General features: G+C 41.7%; 1 protein-coding gene across 3 annotated transcripts in view; it reads left to right on the forward strand.

Moving 5' to 3' along the window:
• Nucleotides 1-24,000, forward strand: part of LOC135215565 (UDP-N-acetylhexosamine pyrophosphorylase-like) — a 173,703-nt gene that overhangs the window by 26,959 nt on the left and 122,744 nt on the right. The window contains exon 3 of one of the 3 annotated variants that reach the window (XM_064250419.1): nucleotides 14,414-14,551. The exons of the other annotated variants lie outside the window; for them this stretch is intronic. The gene's annotated coding sequence lies outside the window, so the exon portion shown is untranslated. The remainder of the gene's footprint in view (nucleotides 1-14,413; nucleotides 14,552-24,000) is intronic. 3 annotated transcript variants of the gene reach the window in all.

Here is a 24,000-nt window from a genome sequence, read left to right on the forward strand (position 1 = left end):
AGGTTTGATATTATTGTTATTTTAAGGATATACCCTAATTTTACGATGATTTGTTTAATTTTATTATTCATATGGTTACCATCCCCGCCATTTTTCGTCGTGGTTTCCTTTTACCACCACTCCTGGTTGGATTCTATCTCTTGTCTCCGCCATCAGCGGAGACAATAGCCCTAGGGGACAACCAACCAACCTTGTTACCACACGTATTATGGCGGGGCTCTGGTTTAATCTAACTTTCTCGCTCCGGACCAGCGGAGCAACTGTTAGGCTGTAAGTGTTCTCCTGATACTCATGTATCTTTCCACTTACAGGCTACCAACTGTCAGGTCACTGGGATGCAACGCGACGTTGTACGACCCCTGCGGCCACGATGAGTGCAGGTCTCACGTCCATGTGCCAAGTCATTCAACGATATGATCGTCTGGCACCCGGAAGCCTGCGCCATCTGCTACGACCTAGTCAGTCAGCTGGTGGAGGGGGTAAGTCGATTATAGGCTTCTTTATCAATTTACTAACAATTCTTAGACATAAGTTTGTTAACCCCGTTCCGCCATTAGAAGCTCATCTCGCCCTTTCTTTCAGGCTACTGGTGTGAGGGAGGTCGCCCTTGCTACCCTGAAAGCGTGGGTGGGCGGCTTCGGGAAGAACGCCGCCAAAGGCCAGCCGTACATCCTTGACAAGAAGCTGGCCGTCCAGATCTTCCCTGCGGGCAAGTCAACAGGGTATGTTGACCCTTGTCCGCAGCCCCTCTCATAGCCTCCATCCAGCAAGATCTACAGCAATCTTTCGGGGTCGTAGCTTCACAGGAGTCGGTCCCGGACGTCGCTGCCCTGGACCTCAACATCGAGCCTATGGCGGTAGGGGCAGAGGATTTGTTGGTTGAGGTAGGTGTGTCGGGCGCCCAAGGTCTTTCCTTGGGCGTTCCTGGATCTTCTCCTGTCCCTTCTTCGAGCGCTTCTTTCCAAGGCTTTGTGGGATCTGAGGATCCCTACCCGCTCTCCCGCTCTCTCTGTACCCCCAAAGGTGATGTGAAGGGACAGAGAGAACCGAAGACTCTATCTAAGACGACTGTTCTAAGAAGTCGTCTTCGTCTTTCTTCGGCTAAGAAGTCTTCGACTTCTTACGCTGACGCGGTGAAGGCCAAGCCGAGCTCTTCTTACTCGAAGAGCTCTAGACACGGCTTCTAAGGAGAAGGCCTCGCGCTCTCCAGGCCCCGCCGAGCCAATGCCTTCTCCTGCCTCCACCGCATCCACTCCGGCAACGCCGGTGGGAGGAGCGGGACCCAGCACCTTTGATCCCACTGCTTTCTCAGCAGTGGTTGATGCAACAGGTGGGCGAGATGGTTGGTTCGCAAGTCTCCGCCCTGGGGACGAGATTTGAGCAGATGTTCGCACAACTGTCGAGCACTCTGTCTCAATCAGGCCAGTCCATCCAGGATCTCTCTAACAGGGTTAGAGAGAATGAGGACCGAGTAGCTGGGCTCTCTCAGGTCCCTCTTCCAGTCTCCCCAGTGCCAAGTGCTGGTATTTTCCAGCTCCCGCCATACGACTCTCTGCCAGCTTTCTCTATGGAGAACCCATGGAGAGTAGCCGCCTACGCTCCATTTAAGGATGGTATGATTTCTATCACCCGGAGTGTGGAAACTCGAAGGATTGAGGACTTCGAGTTTTTATCCTCCGGGTCTGACGCAGCCTTTCATCGGCTATGCTAGGCTGACTGTAGCGGCTCTTACTAGGAAGACAAGATCTCTAGGGAGGATGTTCTCTACAGTAGGGATCATGCCCACGGGAATGGGTTTCACTGCCTTGAGGACTGGGAGTGCACAAACACTAAGCTCCAGGCCTAAGAGGTCCTTTTTCACTATTTTTGCGACGGAAGAGGAGGCTTCTCTTCCGTTCGCCACGAAAATAGTAGAGAGGACTCTTCAGGCAGTCCTCAAGGATGAGCCCATGCCACAGCGAAGGGAGGCGGAGTCTACTTCTCCGCTCTTCCCAGCTTTTGGAGAATTGTGGGAGAACTTGCCAGCCACGTTCACGCTTGGCAAGCTCAAACCGGACTGCGCCATGGACCAGTTCGGCGAGAAGCTTCCAAGGCTGCCTGATTCCTTGATTCAGGCGGAGTTCGACGCGCGAACTAGGTTTGGCAGGTCCCTCAATTCACTGATAATAACGGAAAAATGGCTGCTCTCTCTTATGCTACGGAAACCCGCTGTTTAAGATCTTGGCCAAATCCCAGCTTCAGACGGTTCAGACAGATGCTTTCGACTTCTTCCAAGCTAGGAGGAATTGCCGAAAGCACGTTCTGCAGGAGTGCACTATTAGGCACGAGCCTAATAGACGCCTGGCTTCTAGCATGTGGGGAGCGGATCTCTTCCCAGAGTCCGCTGTAAATGAAGTGCACACGAGGCTGCTAGGCTCAACCAGAGCCTTAGAGCTAGGTGGGGTATTTCATCCAAGAGGAAGCAAGAATCCGTCCCCACTGCTGGTAAGAAAAACCAAAGAAGTCTGGTAAAAGGTTCCAGCCTTACCAGAAACACCAGCAACAGCAGCAATTTGTTCAGGCCGTCCCGGTACCCAACAGGGACAACCTGCTAGTTCGAAACAGAACCAGCCCATCCTCCTCCTGCTGTCTCCTCAATCACAACCGTCGACCTCCTACGCACTCTCGCCGGCCTTCAACCCTACGTATGAAGGTCAGGGCTACACTACCTTTAACAAGCAACCGAGAGGTAGGGCGAGAGGCTACTTTCGCCAGCGTGGGCGCAGGAAAGGGCGACAAGGAGCAGGCAGTTCAGAGGAGGCGTGGTGGTCAACCCGCCCATCAACAATGAGGCTCCCCAGGTAGGAGGGAGGCTGTTCCTCTTCCGTCACAGGTGGGGGGGGTTCAGCAATTGGGCACAGAGCATAGTGTCCAAAGGGTTGGGTTGGAGTTGGATCAAAGATCCTCCTCCAATCAAATCATTCCGCCAAATACCATCAAAGGAATTGACAGATTACGCGGAGGAACTCCTTCAGAAAGGAGCTATTGCGAGAGTCAAGCATCTAAAATTTCAGTCGCTTATTCAGCGTGCCAACAAAGAAAGGCCCAAACAAAACAAAAAAGAAGGGTAATATTAGGACTTGTTCAAAGCTAAACTCTTTCAGTTCGTGCGACAAGTTCAAGATGCTACCCTCTCGCAAGTAAGGACCTTACTATTCCGCGTGGAGCCGTCACATGCTCCATCGATCTTACAGAACGCCATACTATCATATCCCTATAGCCAGACACTTCCGCCCATTCCTAGGATTCAGGCTAGGAAATCAGACATTCTCTTTCAAAGTGATGCCCTTCGGTCTGAATGTAGCCCCCAGGGTATTCACGAAAATAGCAGAAGTGTTGTACAGCAATTGAGAACTCAGGGAATCATGGTAGCAGCATACCTCGACGATTGGTTGATCTGGGCACCAACTGGTCGAGGAATGTCTCAAAGCCACCAAAAAGGTAGTTCACTTTCTGGAACATCTGGGGTTCCAGATAAACAAAACGAAATCCAGACTTACCACGGAGTCTCGTTTTCAGTGGTGGGAATCCAATGGGATTTGTCTTCCCACAATCTGTCAATTCCAGTGGCCAAACGGAAGGAAATAGCAAAATCTGTCAGGCAATTTCTCAAATGCAAACAAACATCAAGGAGAAACCAGGAAAGATCCTAGGGTCCCTTCAGTTTGCTTCGGTAACAGATATCTCCTGAAAGCAAGGCTAAAAAGATATAAATCGAGTTTGGCGATCGAGAGCAAAACACCCCAAATCTCGAGACAGTTGTCAGTAATTCCACAGATCCTTCGCAATCAACTCCGTCCATGGTCAAAAGTAAAGAACTTAGCCAAGCAGGTACCCCTTCAATATCCCCTTCAGTGTTAACCATTCACACGGATGCCTCCCTGTCCGGGTGGGGGGGATATTCTCAGTTCAAACAGGTTCAGGGGACTTGGTCAGTTCAATTTCGCCAGCTCCACATAAACGTTCTGGAAGCAATGGCAGTATTTCTTACCTTGAAGAGACTGCTTCCCCCGAAAAAGTCTCATCTAAGGCTAGTTTTGGACAGTGCAGTGGTAGTTCATTGCATCAACAGAGGAGGGTCCAAATCCAAGCATGTGAACCATGTCATGATAGCCATCTTTGCCTTAGCAAACAAACACAAATGGCATCTGTCCGCCACTCACCTGGCTGGGGGTAAGAAATGTGATAGCAGACGCTTTGTCCCAAGGTCAGTTCCTCTGGAATCAGAATGGTCCCTAGACGACGGGTCATTCCAGTGGATATGCCGGAGAGTCCAGGTCTCAAGTAGATCTCTTCGCCTCACAAGCGAACCACAAGCTCCCTTGCTATGTGGCCCCCAACCTGGACCCTCTGGCTTATGCCACGGACGCCCTGTCGTTAGATTGGGATCAGTGGAGAAAAATTTATGTTTTGTTCATGAAACTTACCTGACAGATATATATATAGCTGTATTTTCTGAAGTCCGACAGAATTTAAAAATTCGCGGCACACGCAGTGGGCGGCCAGGTGGTAGTACCCATTCCCGCCGTGGGAGGCGGATATCAGGAACTATTCCCCATTTTTCTATTCATATTTTTTCTGTTCGCCGGGTCGGTAAACAACTGTTTACAGACCTCCGCCTAGGATTTTGAAAACTTCATTAGCCGCTTAAGTATCCTAATTATTCTTTCGATATCTTGGATTTGTGGCTAGGCATACGCTATCGTAAATTTTTTCATTGCATTTGATGTCTGAAGCTAGTTAGCCTAGTTTCAGACTTTGTTGTCTGCATGGTAAGGTGAGGCTACCGGAACTTTCGGTAGACACTCACTTAGTAGATATGACGTTTACATGTTTTCTTTGCATAAGTTCAATGTAATTAGTGTAATGTGTGACTGATTACGGAAGAAGCAGGTTTCATGTACGCATTTTAGAGCGTGTTAGAATCAGGAGTTTTCCTCCACAGTAAACAGAAGTTAGAAATAATGAACCTTCTAACCTCCTGTAGTTTTTTATTTTGCCTAACCCCTGTGGTATGGCTTACGGGCCTAGAAGAAGTGTCTGCTAGAGGATTACATCAAGTAATCTTAGACTAAAGTGCTCGCTCTCCAATCAGTGTTGTGAAGTGTAGTGCCCCTTGTGTTGTGGAGGGGGGGCGTCAGATCGGCCCCATAATGCCTCTAGGCCTGGACCTCTGTCGGACTCCCAGGACTCAGGGAGAGGGCATGTCGAAAGCCGCAAGAGGGTTACGGGGGCTACCCCACCGATCTGGCGTCCCTTCGGCAGAACCTGTTGACGCTTCCCAGGCTGCTAAAGATCGTGCACGTGCACGAATCTTGAAGGATTGCTTCTCGTCCTCCGAGGCGTCCTCCCCGCGCAAGGGTTGGAGCTCTCGGAAGGACTCGCGCCCTCTAAGAAGCTTTAGAGAAGAGGACGCTTCACGTCCTCTCTCTCGTTAGGAGGGAACGTCAGATCGGCCCCATAACGCCTCTAGGCCTAGACCTCTGTCGGACTCCCAGGAAACAGGAGAGGGCATGTCAAAAGCCGAAGGAGGGTTACGGGTTTTTCATGCTGATCTGGCTTCCTTTCGGCAGGTCCTGATGTCGCTTCCCAGGCTGCCGAAGATCGAGCACGTGCACGAATCTTGAAGGATTGCTTCTCGTCCTCCGATGGCGTCCTCCCCACACAGGGGTTGGAGTTCTCGGAAGGACTCGTGCCCCATAAAGAAGCTTTAGAGAAGAGGACGCTTCACGTCCTCTCTCTCGTCACGAGAGGATGAAAGAGTAAAGAGACCACATTTTCCCCTTTTAGAAGAATGCACTGGCTCTTTTTAACCTAAGGGGACCATTTAAGGAGGCTCATTGCATCGGTTGCCAGAAGAGTGATTTGAGCCTCCTGCGAGTGAACGCTCATGTATACATCATTTATACATTATTAAGGAGGCTCATTCATCTTGCCAGAAGAGTGATTTGAGCCTCCTGCGAGGTGAACGCTACATGTTTATACATCATTTATAGATTTATTAAGAGGCTCATTCATCTTGGCGCTTAGAAGAGTGATTTGAGCTATGCGAGTGAAAACGCTCATGAAGTTAGAGCTGTTTCAACCTCGCTAGCATTCCAAAAGCAATTTGGTAATCAAGGACATTCTTGATTCCACCTTTTGGAGGAGCAACTCAGTATTCGTCTCCTCTCCTCATGGCGCTCGTATACGTTATGTAACGTTCGCTTTACTTCGAAAAAAGCAAGCTGATAAGTTTGACGGCCGGCAAGCTGCTTTGCACAGTCAAACAACTTATGTCTCTGGTCTGCATAAGAAGGGCAATTTAGACGTGAGGAAGCTTTTGGAGGTGCTCGACGTCCTGTAAGTAGAGACATTCTCCAGGACGCTCGGCAAGCACCTTGCGGAAGACGAAAGCCATACGTCTTCCTTTAGTGTTCACACTCTTCAGGAGCAGCGTGCGGCTCTCCATGGAGACTCCGCATGAGGACGTCCCTTAAAAATATTCAACGTCATACGCAAAACCGCGGTTCGTCATAACATTGAGATGTTGGCAAGGTCGCTCGCCAGGACGCCTCTTGGCGGGCCTTGCATGCATCAAGGAGCTCAACGAGTTCCTCTCTGGAACGTCGTTCAGAAGATCTTTGGTGTTCTCTGCTAGACACGCTTTTCGTAGCTTTAGCAAGGACGTTTTTTGAGGACGCTCAAGCAGGACGCTTTTGAGGACGCTCGGCAGGACGCTTTCCAGGACGCTAAGCAGGACGCTTTTGAGGACGCTCGGCAGGACGCTTTCCAGGACGCTAAGCAGGACGCTTTTGAGGACGCTCGGCAGGCAGGACGCTCCAGGACGCTAAGCAAGGACGCTTTTGAGGACGCTGGCAGGACGCTCAGCAGGAGCTTTTGAGGACGCTCAGCAGGAGCTTATGAGGACGCTTTTGTGGACTTCGCCAGGACGCTTCGGTGGAAGCTGGCAGGACGCTTTGCGAGAAAAGACTTGTTGAAGGCGTCTTATTTGCTGTTGAGGACATTTCTTTACAGAAATTTTTAAAAAGGATTCGGAGTTAGCGGGAAGACATACCCGAATTTTTTCTTCGATCCCTCTTTCCTCTTCATCGATTCTTTGAGAATCGGGAAGATTATATACTCGGATTCCTGGGTGACTTTCGGTCATGTTAAAGGGTTTCCCCTATTAGCAAAGTGCTAATAGTTTTGTCAAGTCAGGACGTTTTCCCCATTGTCATTTAAGTGGGGGACCCCTCATAAATGGGGTAGTTCTCATTGTCATAGATTTTACCGTTTTTTATCGTTTAAGCGGATAAACTCATTAACAAATTTCGGAAGAGCTCTCATTCATTTTCAGAGGCTCATCCGGGGAGTAAGAAAAAGACTTGTAGACTAGATCCAGGAAGTCTTATGTCCAATATCATAAGATCATTGAACGGTCCTTTCGATCCTCGGTTCTCTTGATGATCTCTATTCGAATATTACTCCCTTTTCTTGGCAAAGAGTCTTGGCAAAGAGTCAAGGAGTTCTAAAAAAAAAAAAAAAAAAAAAAAAAAAAAAAAAAAAAAAAAAAAAAAAAAAGTCTCATTCATTAGAACGTGGACAGTCGGTTTCCCTTTCTTTCTCTCTTCCTCGTCGAGGAAGATGTAGTAGAGAATTTGATGTTCAAATTACTACAATACTTATGTAGTTTATCTTTGCGTCATTTTGCTAACGCATGGGTCAAGTCATTTACGCATATCGTATTTACCTCTGCGGATAGAAGCCGAAAGAACTGTTGTTCTAATGTATTTATTTGACACTCCCTTCAACCTTCCAAGAGTTTTCGGAGTAAGAAACAACTCTTCAGGTATTGTTACGACAACACCAACTCAGCTTCGTATTTAGCGAATTCTGTTTCGTTTAAATACGCCTGCTTGAGAGTTTCCTTTTGCTCGATAATATCATACCTATTCCTTCGTAAAGGGAGTAGCTGGCAACTCAGGCAGTTAGTATTCTGTTCACCATTGAAGCTTTCCTTCGAGGAAGACTTCTCCTTCACTCTCTTTGATAGAGATCGAAGGTGGTCGATCTCCAATCCTCCTTATTTTGTTTTCTTGAAGGAAAGAATTTAGGATGGAGATCCGTTGTTCAGAATCCTATAAATATACTACTTATATTAACCTCGCGACATGATTCTACTAAGCAGTTGAATTGTCCGAGGGGTAGGCGGCATATCCTAGTTTTTCTACGGATTGCGACTTAGACGAGAAGATTCTAATTGAACTGCAACTCGGGGTTGCCTGCAACCTCCCAGGAGTTTGTTTCAATTATATACTTATGGTTTTGTCACGACAACACCATTTCAACTTTTACATTACCGATCCGAATTCGTTTTCGCCTAAATATAATTGCTCGAGCATATCTTTTATGCTCGGTGGTTCTAGCCGAACGCATTCCTTTGTGGAATATGGAATACCTGGCAACTCAGGATGACGAGTCAGCGGGGAGCTCAGGCTCTGCTACTGCGTATTGAACTGCCTGTGCCTGATAGCCGCTCAGTATCAGCTGGGCCTCCGAGATGCACGGTTGTTATGTCTCTCTCTCTCTCCCCTGCTTTGATGACTACCGAACCGTATCTCTGCCCAACAATCTTGGACTTAGGTCTCTGATTAAAGGGGATTCTCGCAATTATGAAGGACCATCTACTGCTGTGACGATAGATTCCATCGCCTTCGATATTGCGAGAATTTTCAACAGAGATATCTCTTAGACTTATTCATTTTACTGTTTACCGCACGGTAACAGAAGTCTGTACAAGTCTCCCGCTGCATCGCACTGATAATGCGAATGATTTTGCAGACATCTGAGTTTGTCTTTAAAATATCTCATATTCGTAGGTGTACAATTGTTCATTGTTCATCCCAGAATTAACAGATATGTCATAAAGACATCGCCTACTCTCCGACCTGACAGCTCTACTTCCAAATGTTCAGCCCATGAGAAGCAGTCCTTCAGGCGGCTTCCCCCTGTGTTTTCATTACTGAAGAACGCCCCGATTTCATTGCAAACTACGACTTCTCACGGACAGCAATGAAATAGCGGTTAGCGTTTTTCAGTCATTTGTAAGCACAGGTTCAGAATCTTGAGAATCCTTCTCTCGATTCGTCTGTGAAGACGTAGGTTGTATTCAATATCTACCTTTGTCTTCAACGGTACATAGCGATAAGATCTTCAAGAGATGGCAGTCTCTTGGCCAAGGCAAAGCAGTGCTGCCTATTTTCAGTGTTCAATCGGAGGAGGCCGTTTCTGGAGTAAGTGAAGGGAAATGACTATTCCTCCAACTCGACCTCTGTGAATTTCCTTATGGTTCTATCTTTCCGTCTGAAGTATGAGATGAGCTAGAAGTCCTAACTATTGTAGAATATGCAAATATGTTGTTGACGGCATCTAGGCTCAGAGATTCGGTTCTGTCAAACAACAAAGCTTCACGATCTTTGAGGTCTGTGGAGATCTGAAATTCTCTGGATCAAAGGTTCCGGCATGGAACTTAGACGTAGTCTGAGTTCTGATGCCAAAAAGCATTCGAACCTATCCTTTCTGCGAACTTAATACACGTGACCAGAAAGAAATGGCTATATTCTAACCGCTCTAGCCACGGCAAAGGGGGTTAGTGAGGTTTTAGCCATCTTCAGAGGTTTTGGCTTTAAAGGACATAATGCGGTCTGTCCTCTAAGCCTTCCGTTCTTGATAAGAACGAAAACCTATCTAACCCTTGACCCGAAGGCTTGGAGACCAAGGGTATGGCACAAATTATTGGGCAAGGGCATTAGAGTCCTGTGCCCTGTAGGGTCTCTCAAGTTTTTATCTTGATAAAACTATAGAAAAGTCAAGGTCAACGGACAAATCTGCGGTGCTCCGTTTTTTAAAAAGACCAGACGGTGGTTCATGTCCAAGAACACCCTGGCACTTATAGCCAAGGAGTTCTTTTAAGAGTTTCATTCATTATGTTGGCATAAAGATTTGAGATTTTTTCTTAATATGGAATGGCTCAAGAAGTGAGGGCGCGGGCCTCGGAAGCATTTTCAACAGAACATGACACTCAGTAACATCCTGAGTGCCACCGCTTGTTTAGCGAAGCAACTCCTGTGTTCGCTTCACACTCCCGACAATCTGCGGTGTTCCGTAAAAGACCAGACTGGTTCATGTCCAAGAAAACCTGGCATTATAGCCAAGGAGTTTCTTTTAAGAGGTCATTCATTATGTTTGCATAAAGATTTGAGATTTTTTCTTAATATGAATGCTCAAGAGGTGAGGGCGCGGCCTCGGAAGCATTTTCAACAGAGCATGACACTCAGTAACATCCTGAGTGCCACGCTTTAGCGAAGCAACTCTGTGTTCGCTTCACACTCCCGACGGGATGTGAAGACGACATTTGAGATCTGTAAGTCGCTAGGACCATACATTTCCGTAGATATATTATTGGGGCAGGAAGCAACACGAATCCTATCCTATAGAAAAGGGATAGGTGTGCTTTTAAACTTTGAAGGGTTGGTCGCTTGAGGCGCGTTCCTTTCTTTAGCCTAGAAGTTATGGAAACTAACTTTGATAGGTTAGGTCAGGTGGTGGTTTTAGCTTCGGTGCCCTCAGAAGTATGGTCATATGGTCTAGTCACATTGTGGTCACGCCCCCGTGACAGATCATCTAGAGCGCACCAGCATTACAGGTCTCTACCTCGCTGGCAACTCTAGTAACGCAGAAGTAGACTTTGGTGACAGTAATCACGAAGTCGGCTATGCTAACAGGTGAGGAACCAAGATGTATATCATCTACTTAATTAGTTTCCCAAAAAATCCTATTCTGTCTCTTCCACCATCCGAAGGTGGGATTCAGCTATATATATATCTGTCAGGTAAGTTCATGAACAAAATGTTATTGTTATAATACAATTAAGTTTGTTCATACTACCTGGCAGATATATATAATTAAAGTGCCCACCCACCATCCATCAGGAGACAGTGGCACTGATAAAATATTGAATAGAAAATGGGAATAGTTCCTGATATCCGCCTCCCACGGCGGGAATGGGTACTACCACCTGGCCGCCCACTGCGTGTGCCGCGAATTTTTAAATTCTGTCGGACTTCAGAAAATACAGCTATATATATATCTGCCAGGTAAGTATGAACAAACTTAATTGTATTATAACAATAACATTTTTCCTCCAGTGAATCTTCTCTTGAAAGTCTTAAGCAAGCTGAGGACTTTCAAAGGAATAGTAGCTCTGATTGCACCGGACTGGCCCAAGAGCAACTGGTATCCTCTTCTTCTGAATTGGGTCTCCGACCTCAACGGATTCCCATCCCCAATCCCAAGCTGTCACAATCAGTACAAATGAGGACTGTGTTCGCTTCCTCAGGAATTCTTCAGACCCTAACTTTATGGACTTCATGAAGTTTGCGGCTAATAAAGATGCTAATATTGATCCACAAACTATTCTCTTCCTAGAATCAGATAAGAGAGAGTCAACCATTAGACAATATGACTCAGCTGTTAAAAAATTAGCATCTTTCCTGAAAGAATAAACAAAACTACAACCATGACAGTTAATCTAGCTATATCCTTTTTCAGATCCTTGTTTGAAAAAGGTTTAGCAGCTAGCACTATTACTACTCATAAATCGGCTTTGAAGAAGATCTTTCAGTTAGGTTTTCAGATAGATCTGACTGAATCTTATTTCACGTCTATTCCTAAAGCTGTGCTAGACTTAGACCTTCTCAAAGGCCTACTGCAGTTTCATGGTTTCTTAAATGATGTCCTCAAACTAGCTTCAGATACTGACAACGTCGTCTTGTACATTCATAATGCTTCTTAGAAAGACATTATTCTTATTAAGCCTAGCTTCAGGAGCTAGAATTTCAGAACTGTCGGCTCTATCCAGAGATGCGGGTCATGTGGAATTCCTCCCCTCAGGAGAAGTTCTGCTTGCTCCGGATCGTAGCTTTTTAGCTAAAAATGAGGATCCTCTTGCAAGGTGGGCCCCTTGGAAAGTCATCCCCATTCCCCAAGATCCTTCTCTCTGCCCAGTATCAACTTTAAGAGCCTTTCTATCTCGTACAATCCTCAAGATCCTCAGGTTCTCTCTTCATGAGAGAAAAAGGTGGTACTTTGTCAGTAAAAGGTATTAGACAAACAAATCCTTTACTTCATTAAACAAGCCAATCCTGATTCATTCCCAAAAGCACATGATATCAGGGGAGTAGCCACCTCAATTAATTACTTTCAACATATGAACTTTGAGGATCTTAAAAAGTATACTGGATGGAAATCCCCGACAGTCTTTAAACGTCATTTTCTAAGTCCTTGGAATCTTTAAAATTTCAGCAGTAGCAGCGGGAAACATTGTTTCTCCTGATACTGGTATAGTAGTCGTATTACAGATCCAGGTCTCCTTTCTACCTACCTCATCCAACATGCCTCACTATCGCATGCTACTCGGATATCCTAGCCTTAGCCGCTGAATCATACTAGTGGATTGTCCCTTTATTTTTTTGCTAGGGACATCCACACTTGTACTGATAATGTACTTCAGTGTACCTACCCTATTTTTATGCTAGGGTAGGACACACATGTGTTTGTATATTTTGTAAATAATTTTCTAAGTAATTCTATTTTGTTAATATTACACTGCATTATTATAATTTACTATGTTTACTGTAATTTTAAGTACTTTACATTACTAACGTTCTTTTATGTTACTGTTTAGAATACAGTTAGGCTTAAGTACTTAGTTTGTATGCTGTAATTGATTTACTTATATTATATCCCTCGTTTTACAACTGCTTTTCATTTGTCCTTTTTTTCCCATCTTGTCTGTTTTCTCTGGTACTCTTTCATAGGCGACACGAGCTGAGCCCAGAAAAGGGATTTTTGACGAAGGAAAAATCTATTTCTGGGTGATTGGCTCGTGTCGGGCCCTATGAAACCCCCCACTCCCTGTATTGTTTACCCCCCCCATGCAGGACAAGATGTTTTTAGATTAAGGATGGTCCGCTAGGGGCTGCTGCCTGTCCGTGGACTCCTCTAGTAGTGTAGTAGGGCCGGGTAGCGGTCCTGAGGGGGGGGCGGGGCGAGTGGGGGGGGGGGGGTGGGGTGGGGGTGGCGGGGGGTGGGCCCGTTGGGGTGGGGGGGGGGGGGGGAGCAGCGCCCGTTGGTATTCAGCTCTCTCGTTGTAGGGGGATTCTGAATTGGAAGTTCTAATTGGTGAATGTCTCGTGGTAGTGTTCCCACGTTCGCCCACTCCCACTTTCGCCCCTATTACCCATAAACCGGACACTAATTCGTTTTAAAAGAGTGACGCGATGTCAGTTTTTTACTGACCATTTTTCTAATTTTGTTTTTTTATCTTGGTAATTTTAGATTAATTTTTACACCCTAGAAAAGAATGATATTAAGGATCCTTTGCCATAAGGGCGACACGAGCCAATCACCCAGAAATAGATCCTTCGTCAAAATTCCCTTTTGTGCTGGATTTGACCAACTCATTGATTCTATTTTTGTGCTGGATTTAACTCATTGATTCTTAACTCATTGATTCTTAAAAAAAATAAAAGAAGAAGTTGTGAGATAGATTTGTTTTTACGAATTGTCTAAATTACATTATTTGAGAATAGTACCTATACTGATTGTCATAACATAAATGCAAATATACTGTAGTTTGACACAAGCTTAACTTTCGATGTTGAATAGGAATAAAACTGACAAATCTTGATTAGTGAAAGATGTAGAGCATGGCATTTGCCCACTACAAAATCCTCTGGATCTGATATAATAACATGGTAGGTAAGTGTACTTCTTTTATCTATATAGCCAATGCTAATCAGGTTCAAAACTCTGCTTTATGCTTGCTGATTTTATCAGTTTGGTGTTGTATCTCCCATTCAGTCTATTTGGGAGTAAGCTTGGTTGACTTTTGAAAATTATTTTCAGATTGTAATACTACTTGCTTTGTATTGTAGCATATTGAGTCATAGTTTACTTAAAAATGTTTGCTAAATCAAATGATCATCCTTTTAATTTAGTTGCATATGTGATTGCTTTTAGTTTTCTTTTGGCATAAGCTCAGTTAGTTCCCAGTAAAGGCAATTCAATTAAAAATTTTATATGGAGCATAATTTCATTAACAAGAGAGTACTGTAGTGGGAAAATTAAGGTGTTAACTGCCAGCTAAGTGATCCTTTGCATTATATTTTCTAAGCACCCTAGAGATGGGTAACTGATGAGGCAATTTGAGCCTTGTCACCACTCAACCCAAACTGTCTTGACTCAAAGATGTCATTTCATTGTTGCTTATAATTTATACTATGTGCTTGTCCCACACAGTTTTGTTTATTTCCCCCCTGGTCTTTTGCAGCAGCAGTTTTGTGTAGAACCTGCAGTGATCATTGTCAAGTTGAAACCAAGATGTTGCTGCCTGAATCCAGGACCAAATCTGGGGCTGGGATTCATTTGTGAGCTTGAGGTCGTTCCTCCTCAGTGCTTATTTTCTAAGGTATTTTCAGTGTTGAACTTTTTGGTTTGTCAGCGTAGATTCTATGTAGAAAGATCAGCTGGTATTCTCTCATACCTTTCCCACATCTTGTCATTCTTTTTCCAAAGCACAAATCATTTTGTTAGTTGTTTTGATATCTGTGAGGCCATCAGTTTGGTGATGTATAAGGCCTTATTAGCCCAACAGCCTGCTTTTGGTTTCATTCCTATGAAAGTAATTTTCAGTTCTCATCTTACCTCTGTTTCATGTGTAACTAGTTTTGCTGTGTGCTCCTTTCTGTGTCTTATAATACTGCAGTGTCCTTTATCTGGCCTCTTTCAAACTTACTCTTGTCAGTTATTCATTGGGAGTTGATTGTACTCTTCATGGAATTGAATGCTCTTTAGGTGTCACATTTACTGCTCTCTTGGATTTGTATGAGATGTACCCTTCATTGTTTGGGTTATTGTTTTGTATCTGGGAAGGCTCTCCGTATACTTTACTCATCTTTATGAAGAAACTGGAGTATATTTCAGTCATGCGGCCCTCATTTCCAACTTAGATTCACTTCAGCTTTTTATGAAGTGTTCTTCTCTCAATGTAATTTTAATTAAAGTACTTTAGGCTTTGATCAAGTAACTCTCAAGTGCATACAAGTGCATACCATGATCAATTTCTTGGCCACATTGTTGAAAACTTCATCCACCCAACGTGGCGAATTCATTTTGCTGTGGTGTGATCCTCAAATATAGTTGATCTTTTCAGTTGTTCATTATTGTAATTAAGAACTACCATTTCTTAAACAGTGGTTTTTACATCTTATAAATAATTTTATAAACAATTTTATTCTTTTGTAGATGAAAAACATACCTACAAGGAATTTGTTCATTGCAAAGGAAATCTAAATATACCATGACTAAAAGCAACTAAAAAGAATGTAGGAAAGTCTCTCTGCATCTGATCTCGACCTGCTGATACTAGGAAAAACTATTTGTAATACAGTATACTAATGCTTTGTACAGTGTCAAGTAATATTTTGGAGATTTCTCATTTCTTGTCAGAGTACCTCAGTCAGTATCTTGAGAAATCCTGTGTATATTACTCAAATGTAGCGTATACCTTTGTAGGATACAAGAATTTACGTATATAATTTTGGCTCATACAAGAATGTATCTGTTAGGCCAAGGGGAGTGATCGAGTCACCTATCCCCTTTACCCTATACATTTTATGATTCAACATAACCTTTGCACCTTTATCAGTGCATCCTTTTTTTTATATACATGTTCTGAATGTAAGTTCTTTTCATACGGTTATTATGAATGCGAAGAAGAAACTTGATATTGAACTTTATATGTACTTACTATGTCTGTCCCTTTATATCCCAGTTTCCTTATGGCTATTTTTTTTTATTTCCAGGAAAAGTAATACTGTATCATGTTTATCAGCATACAACTATCATAGATATCTGGCAAACACCATTATTTTAAAATCTGTAGTTCTATCTTGCTGCAACTTTATTCTTCACTTACCTGCAGTACAGTAGTTGGGTCTGACTGCTTTTTCTACAGGCTAAGGGATTTATTGGGCCAAAGAAACCATAGTTCTGAGATTTGAAATTCCAGCAGTTACTTAATAAAGCTGCTTTGTTTTTTGATTGGTTTGAAATTCATTAAAGTTTTAAACGTTATGTGTGACATAGGCCTGTGGTAGTGCACTTGACTTGCATTTTTAAGATATTTAGTTTAATTTCTGCTTACTACTTATTAAGTCAACCCAGTTGTAAATGCATTTAGCAAAGGCAAGGCACAAAGGAACTGGTCACCCTTCTGTGCAAATAGCTTTTCATGTTATTGTAGTGTAGCACTATTTTTGTGGATGTAATAGCTCTAAAGAAGCATTAACTCAGTTCATCTATTTTTTCTGTTGAAGAATGGTACCCTGTATTATGCAGTATCCATTGTTGTGTTGTGAGTTGATATTCCAAATAAGCTAATACGTTTTTCAAATGAGCAAAATATTTTATGACTTTGTCATGATGAAATTTCATTCCTAGCTACAGTACCTGTAATTCGCCCCTGAAAATTTTACAAATAATGTGTAAGTGTGCAGATACTTAAGATTTATAGAATGCTAAAAGGCTGACAGAGTCCCACTTGGCATGTAGTAGGTTATTTTCAATATCTTTATCTATACTGGGCTGTTTTCTTTCAGTTGGACCCCTTGGGCTTGTAGCATTCTGCTTTTCCAACTAAGGTTGTAGCTTGACTTATAATAGTAATGATAATATGAATGAAGTCCTAAGAGAATCAATAGGTGTTCAAAAATGCACAAAACCTTAATCATACAGTATCACCTGGCCTTAACAGACACTTTGGCTTTCTGATCAGTAAAAATGTTTAAGAAACAAAGGTCCTATATTATATCCGGCACTCTAGTACTATATTTTCTAGATATCCTGTAGCTAACAGCATTTCCAGAAAATTTCTCACCTAAACTAACTTGACTTTACATTTAATTTTCAATTTAAGAGAGCTGTTGTAAAGTATATGACATTTGAAATGCACTGGTATGTGGCCAAGCTGGTGGAACACTTCTGGTAGTAGGTGCCACTCTCGAGGGATGGAAAGTCTTTTAATCTAGCCAATGGATGTGCATTTAGGGGTCAATTCTTATGGTGATTCCTCTTGTACATTTTTGTTGTGTAAAGAGTAGCTACAACAGCTCTATACTATATGGAACAAAACTAAAATATTGAGTTATTTCTGAGGCTCTTTACATGTATGTGGTCATATTCTGGAATTTTTTTTAACCTACAGAACTTCCTTCTTAATAGCTTGAATACTGCATCAGGCTACTGCAGTGCCTTCTTCCATGAAGGTTTTTTCCTTTTTGTTTTGTTTATGGTGGCAACTTTTGTGCAAATATTCTTTGCAGCTTAGAGTTGTCTTCTTTCTTTCAACATATTCAAAGCCAGTCTTGGCAGACAACCCAGATGTCTTCCATTGGTTTTAACCACTTACTAGACAAACCAAAGATATCCTCTGATCAGTGTTCTAAAAATTTTGGAATTAACCATGAGATACGATCTTGTAAAAAAAGTTAAATGCCAATATAGGACTAATATGAGATGCCTTGTGATCCACAGTATTGTTTTAAGGGTTATTCAAGATATGCTATATTATACACTTGGCAGTGGTACTTGCTGCTGTAGATCGTGAGCTATCGAGAATGACTTTTTGTTTCTTTCGTGCCGACTTCACGTCATTAGTAGCACTTCAGTGGTCATCTTGGTCATTTGTTTGTTTGTTTTTTTGCTTCTTTCGCCTGTTACATAAGTTTGGTTGTTTTATTTGTCATCTTAGACTGTGTATATGTTATTGATTTGTCATGTTTCTGTTGTCTCTTTTATTATCTAATCCCTTGACCATTTTGTAATGTTCAGTTACCGGGGATCATGAGAGTTCGTTCATTAGTTTTTATATCTTCTTTCGCTTGATTTTAGGCAAATTTAGTTGTTTTGTTATCTTAGACTGTTTTATTATTAATTTATTATGTTGATGTTGTGTCTTTTGTTAGTCTCTTGACCATTTTGGGATATATCGAGTATCATTTTTTTTCTATCTTTCATGCTAAGAATGCACCATTACCAGCCCTCCAGTGGTGACTTTGAGAATTTTTTTGTTTCATTTCTTCTTTTCTTTTGTTTTTTATTCAATGCCTATTTTCAAATTTACTAAAACTAAGCATACAGGATATCTCGTGTTAAGGCCAAAATAAGTATTATTTTCTGTGAAATAACTCAATGAATAGAAAAAGGTCTCAAATTGAGTTTCTAAAAATCTTTATGCATTTTACATAAAAAAAAGATCATAATTCTATTATGAAATTAAGAAGCATAGTGTCTAAACAACTTATAATTTTAATTAATTAATTGAAATAATTGGAATCTTTTTGATACATTGTTAAAAAATAGGTCCTTTAAGGGGTTAAAAATGCTTTGGTGAAAATGATAGCGCAAAGGAAATATTATACATGTTATTGGACAGTAAGTTCAGACATATTATGGTTCATTATCCCAGACATCTGGAAGATTTGGAGCATTAAAAGTAATTAGAATGATTTTCAAAAAGCTTGGAGTAAATGGGGTTCATGGATATTCTTCAGCGAACTATAGCTAGTTCTAAAGTTACAGGACTCTTAAAGGTCTTGATGTTTACAACCAGCTGATTGGTGTACAAAAATTAATGAAAACAGAAGCTTCCCAGTGCAAAGATCCCTAAAACCACCCTTGGGGGTAATAGCAAAAATCTAATCTGAAAATTAGAATTATTTTAAGTTCTGCAAATACCTGCTAAAGAAGGCAATGGTTTCAGTCCAGAAAAATAATTTGATTTGGTCAAAACTGTCCTTTTCCCTGCTAAATCCAAGACTCAGGGATACAGGCAGTCTCCAGTTATCGGCGGGGTACTGATAAGCGAAAACTGCCATTAACCAAAACCCAGCAATTTATGGTGCTTATAATGCTGGGTATTGGTTAATGGTGCCTCTGTTAGGTATGTTATGGCGCCATAAATTGCCAATTCTGTGCCGTTAGACAATTCCCATAAAACCGGATTGCCATTAACCGAGTCTGCCGATAACCGGGGACTGCCCTGTTACATGCCTTAGTAACATAAATATACAACTAATGACTTGGTGGCAGAAATGAAAACCTATTGCCTTGGAATTTTTTTTAGTTATGGTAAATGGGTAATATTTACTAAAGATCTTAATGATTTCATTGAAGAAAAAATTCTAGATGTCTAAAAATTGTGTGGAAGGTATATCAAGTCCAGAGTATAGCAATGATCGTTCTTACTTTTGAAGACCCATACGTAACTTTGAACATACATACAGTACACATTAATAAAGAAAGACTTTTTGGGCATCAGTTCAAAGCTATATTTTGTAGCCACTGTGAATCCTCAAAGGCCTTCTGTCCTTCACTTTTGTAACAGTTAATCATATGAGGCAGAATTCAGGTAACCAGTCAAGGAAGCATCTGTGCATATTACAACCTTACAGGTTCACAGATGGAGTATCTCCCCAACTATGTAACTTCATAGACAACACCTGGATTGTGTGAGGAACCTTTGCAATTTCTTCCTTATTCTGGTCTTAGTCTGGCTAGGAAGACAACTGACTGCAAAAGATATCCCTACAAAGTCCAACCACATAAAACACTTACTGGATGTGAGGTGGGACTTGTTCCTGTTAGAGGTCTGTGCGATATTCAATTCGCCAAAAGTTCATGACAATCGAATCTGTACCTGTCTTTTTTCCTGATCTGGAACCCAAGGGCTGGATGGATGGGAATGGTAATAAGAACATATTCTCTCTCTTTCAGATCGGTATAGGTGGTGTAAGTCACAGGCAATGAGGGAATATATTTGGACAGCAGTTTTTATCTGGGAATTGCAGTTTGCAACTCTTTTTGCACCTTGGATTGCATCTCCATGCAAAAAGAGCTTTGCTTGCAAATGCAGCCAAAACAGTCCTAAGCAATTCTGAGAGCTCATTTACAGTTTCTTTCATAATAATGGATAAGGCTAGGACAGAAGTAGTGGAGCTTTGCATGGAACTCAGTAGTGGCTGTCCCATCTGAGATTTGGCCCATAGAGACACCAAACTCTTGGGTGGCCACATTGAGTGTGCACATTAACCATTCAAAAGGATGGGAAAGAGGCACCATTTCTTTGTGGAGTTGCCAGAACCTGGGACTGTGGAAACTAATACTGTACATCCCTTTATTTAGTTTACATACTATTTTCTTATGCTTCCCAGAAACTGTAAAGTATACTTAAATTCTGCCTTATTGTTGTAGAACGAAGGGAAGAAGGCCTTTGAGGATGTACAGTGGCTTCGCAGTAAAAAAAGAGAGAGACAGGAATTACTCTCCACCATTAAGAAAAATGAGAGTACAGAGAGCATCATTTCATAAAATAAGATGCATACCTCTAATAAAATTAAAACACTTTCCTTAAGAAAGGGATTTAACTAATATGGAGTTTGAGGAGAGTATATTCTGCAAAGAGGTAAACCTAAAATGAACCCTTTGGCAAGTTCATCTTCTCATAGCTTAAATAAAAAAAACCTCAAATGAGAGGGCCTTAGCCAGAGGTCTTACAAAAGAAATATTTTTTTCTTCTATACATTAGTGGAATTAGTTGTAATTCTTGACCTTAACCCAAGTATTTTGTCTCCAAGAAATAAAACTGGGTAATACAGAATAAGGACCAAATTATAAAATGTTTAATTCTCTGCTTCAAATGGAGGTCATGCAGAAGGAGGAGTGGGGATCATTGCTCAGAAGTCATTACAGCACTCTCTATTTCCTTGTAATGCTGTAATCTTCAAGTTGTTGCAGTAACTTTAATTTTGGACAAAGATAACAATATGCTCCATATAATACCTTCCTCCTGATTTCACTTCCTTCCGTGATTACATTCTAGAAGTGTGTGTTTATGCTAAATATATAGAGAAAAAGATAACCAGAGAGGAGCAATAAAAGTAAATTTTGAGAACATAATATTCATAAAATAATAAAAATTATGCTGATGGATTAGAAAAGCAAGGTGAAGTAGGTTGTGCAGTAGTTTATGTGGAGGGGTCATGTATTGCTACAATACCAGACTCCTCCGATTTTACATGCTTTTATATAACTTGATTTCTGCATCTGCCTGTCTTCCTGTTTGGGTTAGAACTTGTAACTCAGTTTTCGACCTGTTCCCTTCATCCGCTAGACTTTAATTTTGCATGGTTACTCAATCCTGGTGCCAATACAACCTTACGTGATCAGTAGGTGATCAGAGACCTATAGTGACCTACAGTAACCTCTCTAGTATCTCAGGATTTGTATGAAACTCTTTAGATTTTTCATACCTTCTTCTGAAACTTGGTAGAATAAGTTCAATAACTATAACTGGATTTTTTAACTCGACTTCTTTGTCTGTTTGGGTCAAAACCTGAACCTAACTCAATTTTTGACCTGTTTCTCTCTGTCTGTTGGACTTGAATTGCATGGTTACTCAATCCTGGCAACAATACAACCTTACATGATCAGAAGGTCAGCAGTGACCTCTAGTGACCCTACAGTGATCTCTCCATTATCTCAGGGTTTGTATAAAAATCTTTGGATTTTTGATACCTTCTTTGGCTCTTTTTTTTTAAAAATACGCGTTTATTAAAATGCACTAAAAAGTTAAAAAACACTAAAAAGTTAAAAAAAATAATAATTGAGAGACACTGGGATTTTCTTACAATTAATCATGCCTACAAAAATAGAAGTAGCGGCGCTAGATGTGGAAGGGAATGCTACAAGAAATAAGAAAATATATTTCTTGTCTTGTAGCATTTCCTTCTATGTGGTTTATTTCAAATTTTTTTTTACTTTTTAGTGTATTTTAAAAAAAAAAATCATGTTGAAGTTTTTTTTTTTACATTTTTATTACTGCTGAAGCACTACTCAATGCTTTGTTTGGAATTTCTGGTTATGGAAAAATTTAAGTCCTTTTTTGTTTATTGTTTTAAAAGCATCTTGGAAGCATTGAAGCCGCTGTAACTTTTTACTCTTTAATTGAAAAGGCTCAGAAGTTGTCTTTCACTTTTCTGATATGGAGGTTTGAAGATACAGCAAGATACAGTCATACCCCTACATACGAATGTCCCTAAGTACGAAAAATCCAGGTGACGAAGGCAAAGACGAAGAATTTTTTGCTTCTGTGTACAAAAATAATTCAGGTCGCGAATGGGTGTACAGTAAAGTCCGAGATTTGCCTGGGCCGCTGAGAACAATTTTAAAACTTGCGCGCCGCCCAACTTAGTAGACTCGCCACCATCCTCCCACTCTCCCATTGGTTCCTGATGCTAGTGACCGCCGTAAGATCCTGCTCTCATATTGGTCAGCATCTATCCCATCATGCATCTACGTAAGGGAGTTCCTTGACCATTTCGTTTTGGCAGCGTTATTATACACATGTGGAATTTGTTTGTTCACGTAGATTTCGTTCGTTAACGTAAATTTGTGTTAGTGATTTCACTTTCGTTGTACTGCAAGTTACTTTATCGTATTGTGTGTGAACTTACTTAAAGTAGTACCTCAGGATACAAAATTAATCTGTTCCGAGGTGGCCTTCGTAACCTGATTTTTTCGTATCTTGAACCACGTTTTGCACGTAAATTGCCTAATTCGTTCCAAGCCCTACAAAAACATGCCAGTAAATTTATAATAAAGCTAAATTGACCAATAAACAATGAAATATAACAATTTGGACCATTCAATACCTAACTTAAACTATATATCTACTAATATATACTACATACCTGTAAATAAAGTGTATTAGTGTACATGGTACAAGAAATACTGTACGTATATACGTACGTATGTAGTAAAATGTGGAACCTTACCTTTCGAGTGAGGCGATCTCCAAAAGTGGCGACAGAGGAGGAGGACAAATGACAGAAAACTTGAACACTTAACTTTACGAAACACATGAAAAAATGACAGGAAACATTAACACTAAACTTTACGAAACACATTAACAAATGGCAGAAAATGTTACACTTAACTTTACAAAAAACTTAAAATTGAATTTTTTTTTGTCTTTTGATTTTTACAATTTTTTTTTACTTTTTTATACTTACGTTTTTTACAAAATTTCAATATCTTCACCACCGAGGGGATGCCAGTCCGTTTACGGAATTTATCAAACTACCCCCGAGAAGCATTGAAGTCTGGGGTTGCCGTTGATGTCCCTTCTCCTCCGTTGTCTTCGGCCTGGGCAATCAAATCACCGAAAATAGCGCTGGGTTTCTGGCAGATTGCCATTTCGGATATTGTATCGCCAGCGATTTATTGTCCTCAGTCCAAAGAAGAAGCAGCCTCTCCATCTCATCATGCACGTGGCTCCTCTTGTTGGACAAAATAGTCATGCCCTTGGGAGGTGTTGCTGCTTTGATGGCTTCCTTCTGCTTAAGAATGGTGCCTATAGTCAACAGATTTCGGCCGTATTCCTTAGCGATCACACTCAACCGCATGCCATTCTCATACTTCTTGATAATCTCCATTTTTGTCTCCATAGAAAGCATCCTCTTCTTTCCGTGAACTTCAGCAACTTTCTTGGGACCCATGATTTTACTTACGTAATTAAGTTATGCACTAAAGTTCTCACACAAAATGATTAAGTACAAAGCGAAATCACTAACACGAATTTACATTAACAAACGAAATCGTATATGAAGGAATGAATTCGGCGTACTTACAATAACGATGCTGCTACCGAGTGGCCGAAGAATGGGAGAGATACTGACCAATAGGAAAGCAGGATCTTACGGCGGTGACTAGCATCAGGAACCAATGGGAGAGTGGGAGGATGGTGGCGAGTCTACTCAGTTGGCGACGTTCAAGTTTTAAAATTGTTCTCGGCGGTCC

This window comes from Macrobrachium nipponense, chromosome 5 (genome assembly GCF_015104395.2).
Source record: "Macrobrachium nipponense isolate FS-2020 chromosome 5, ASM1510439v2, whole genome shotgun sequence".
NCBI classification, from domain to species: Eukaryota; Metazoa; Arthropoda; class Malacostraca; order Decapoda; family Palaemonidae; genus Macrobrachium; species Macrobrachium nipponense.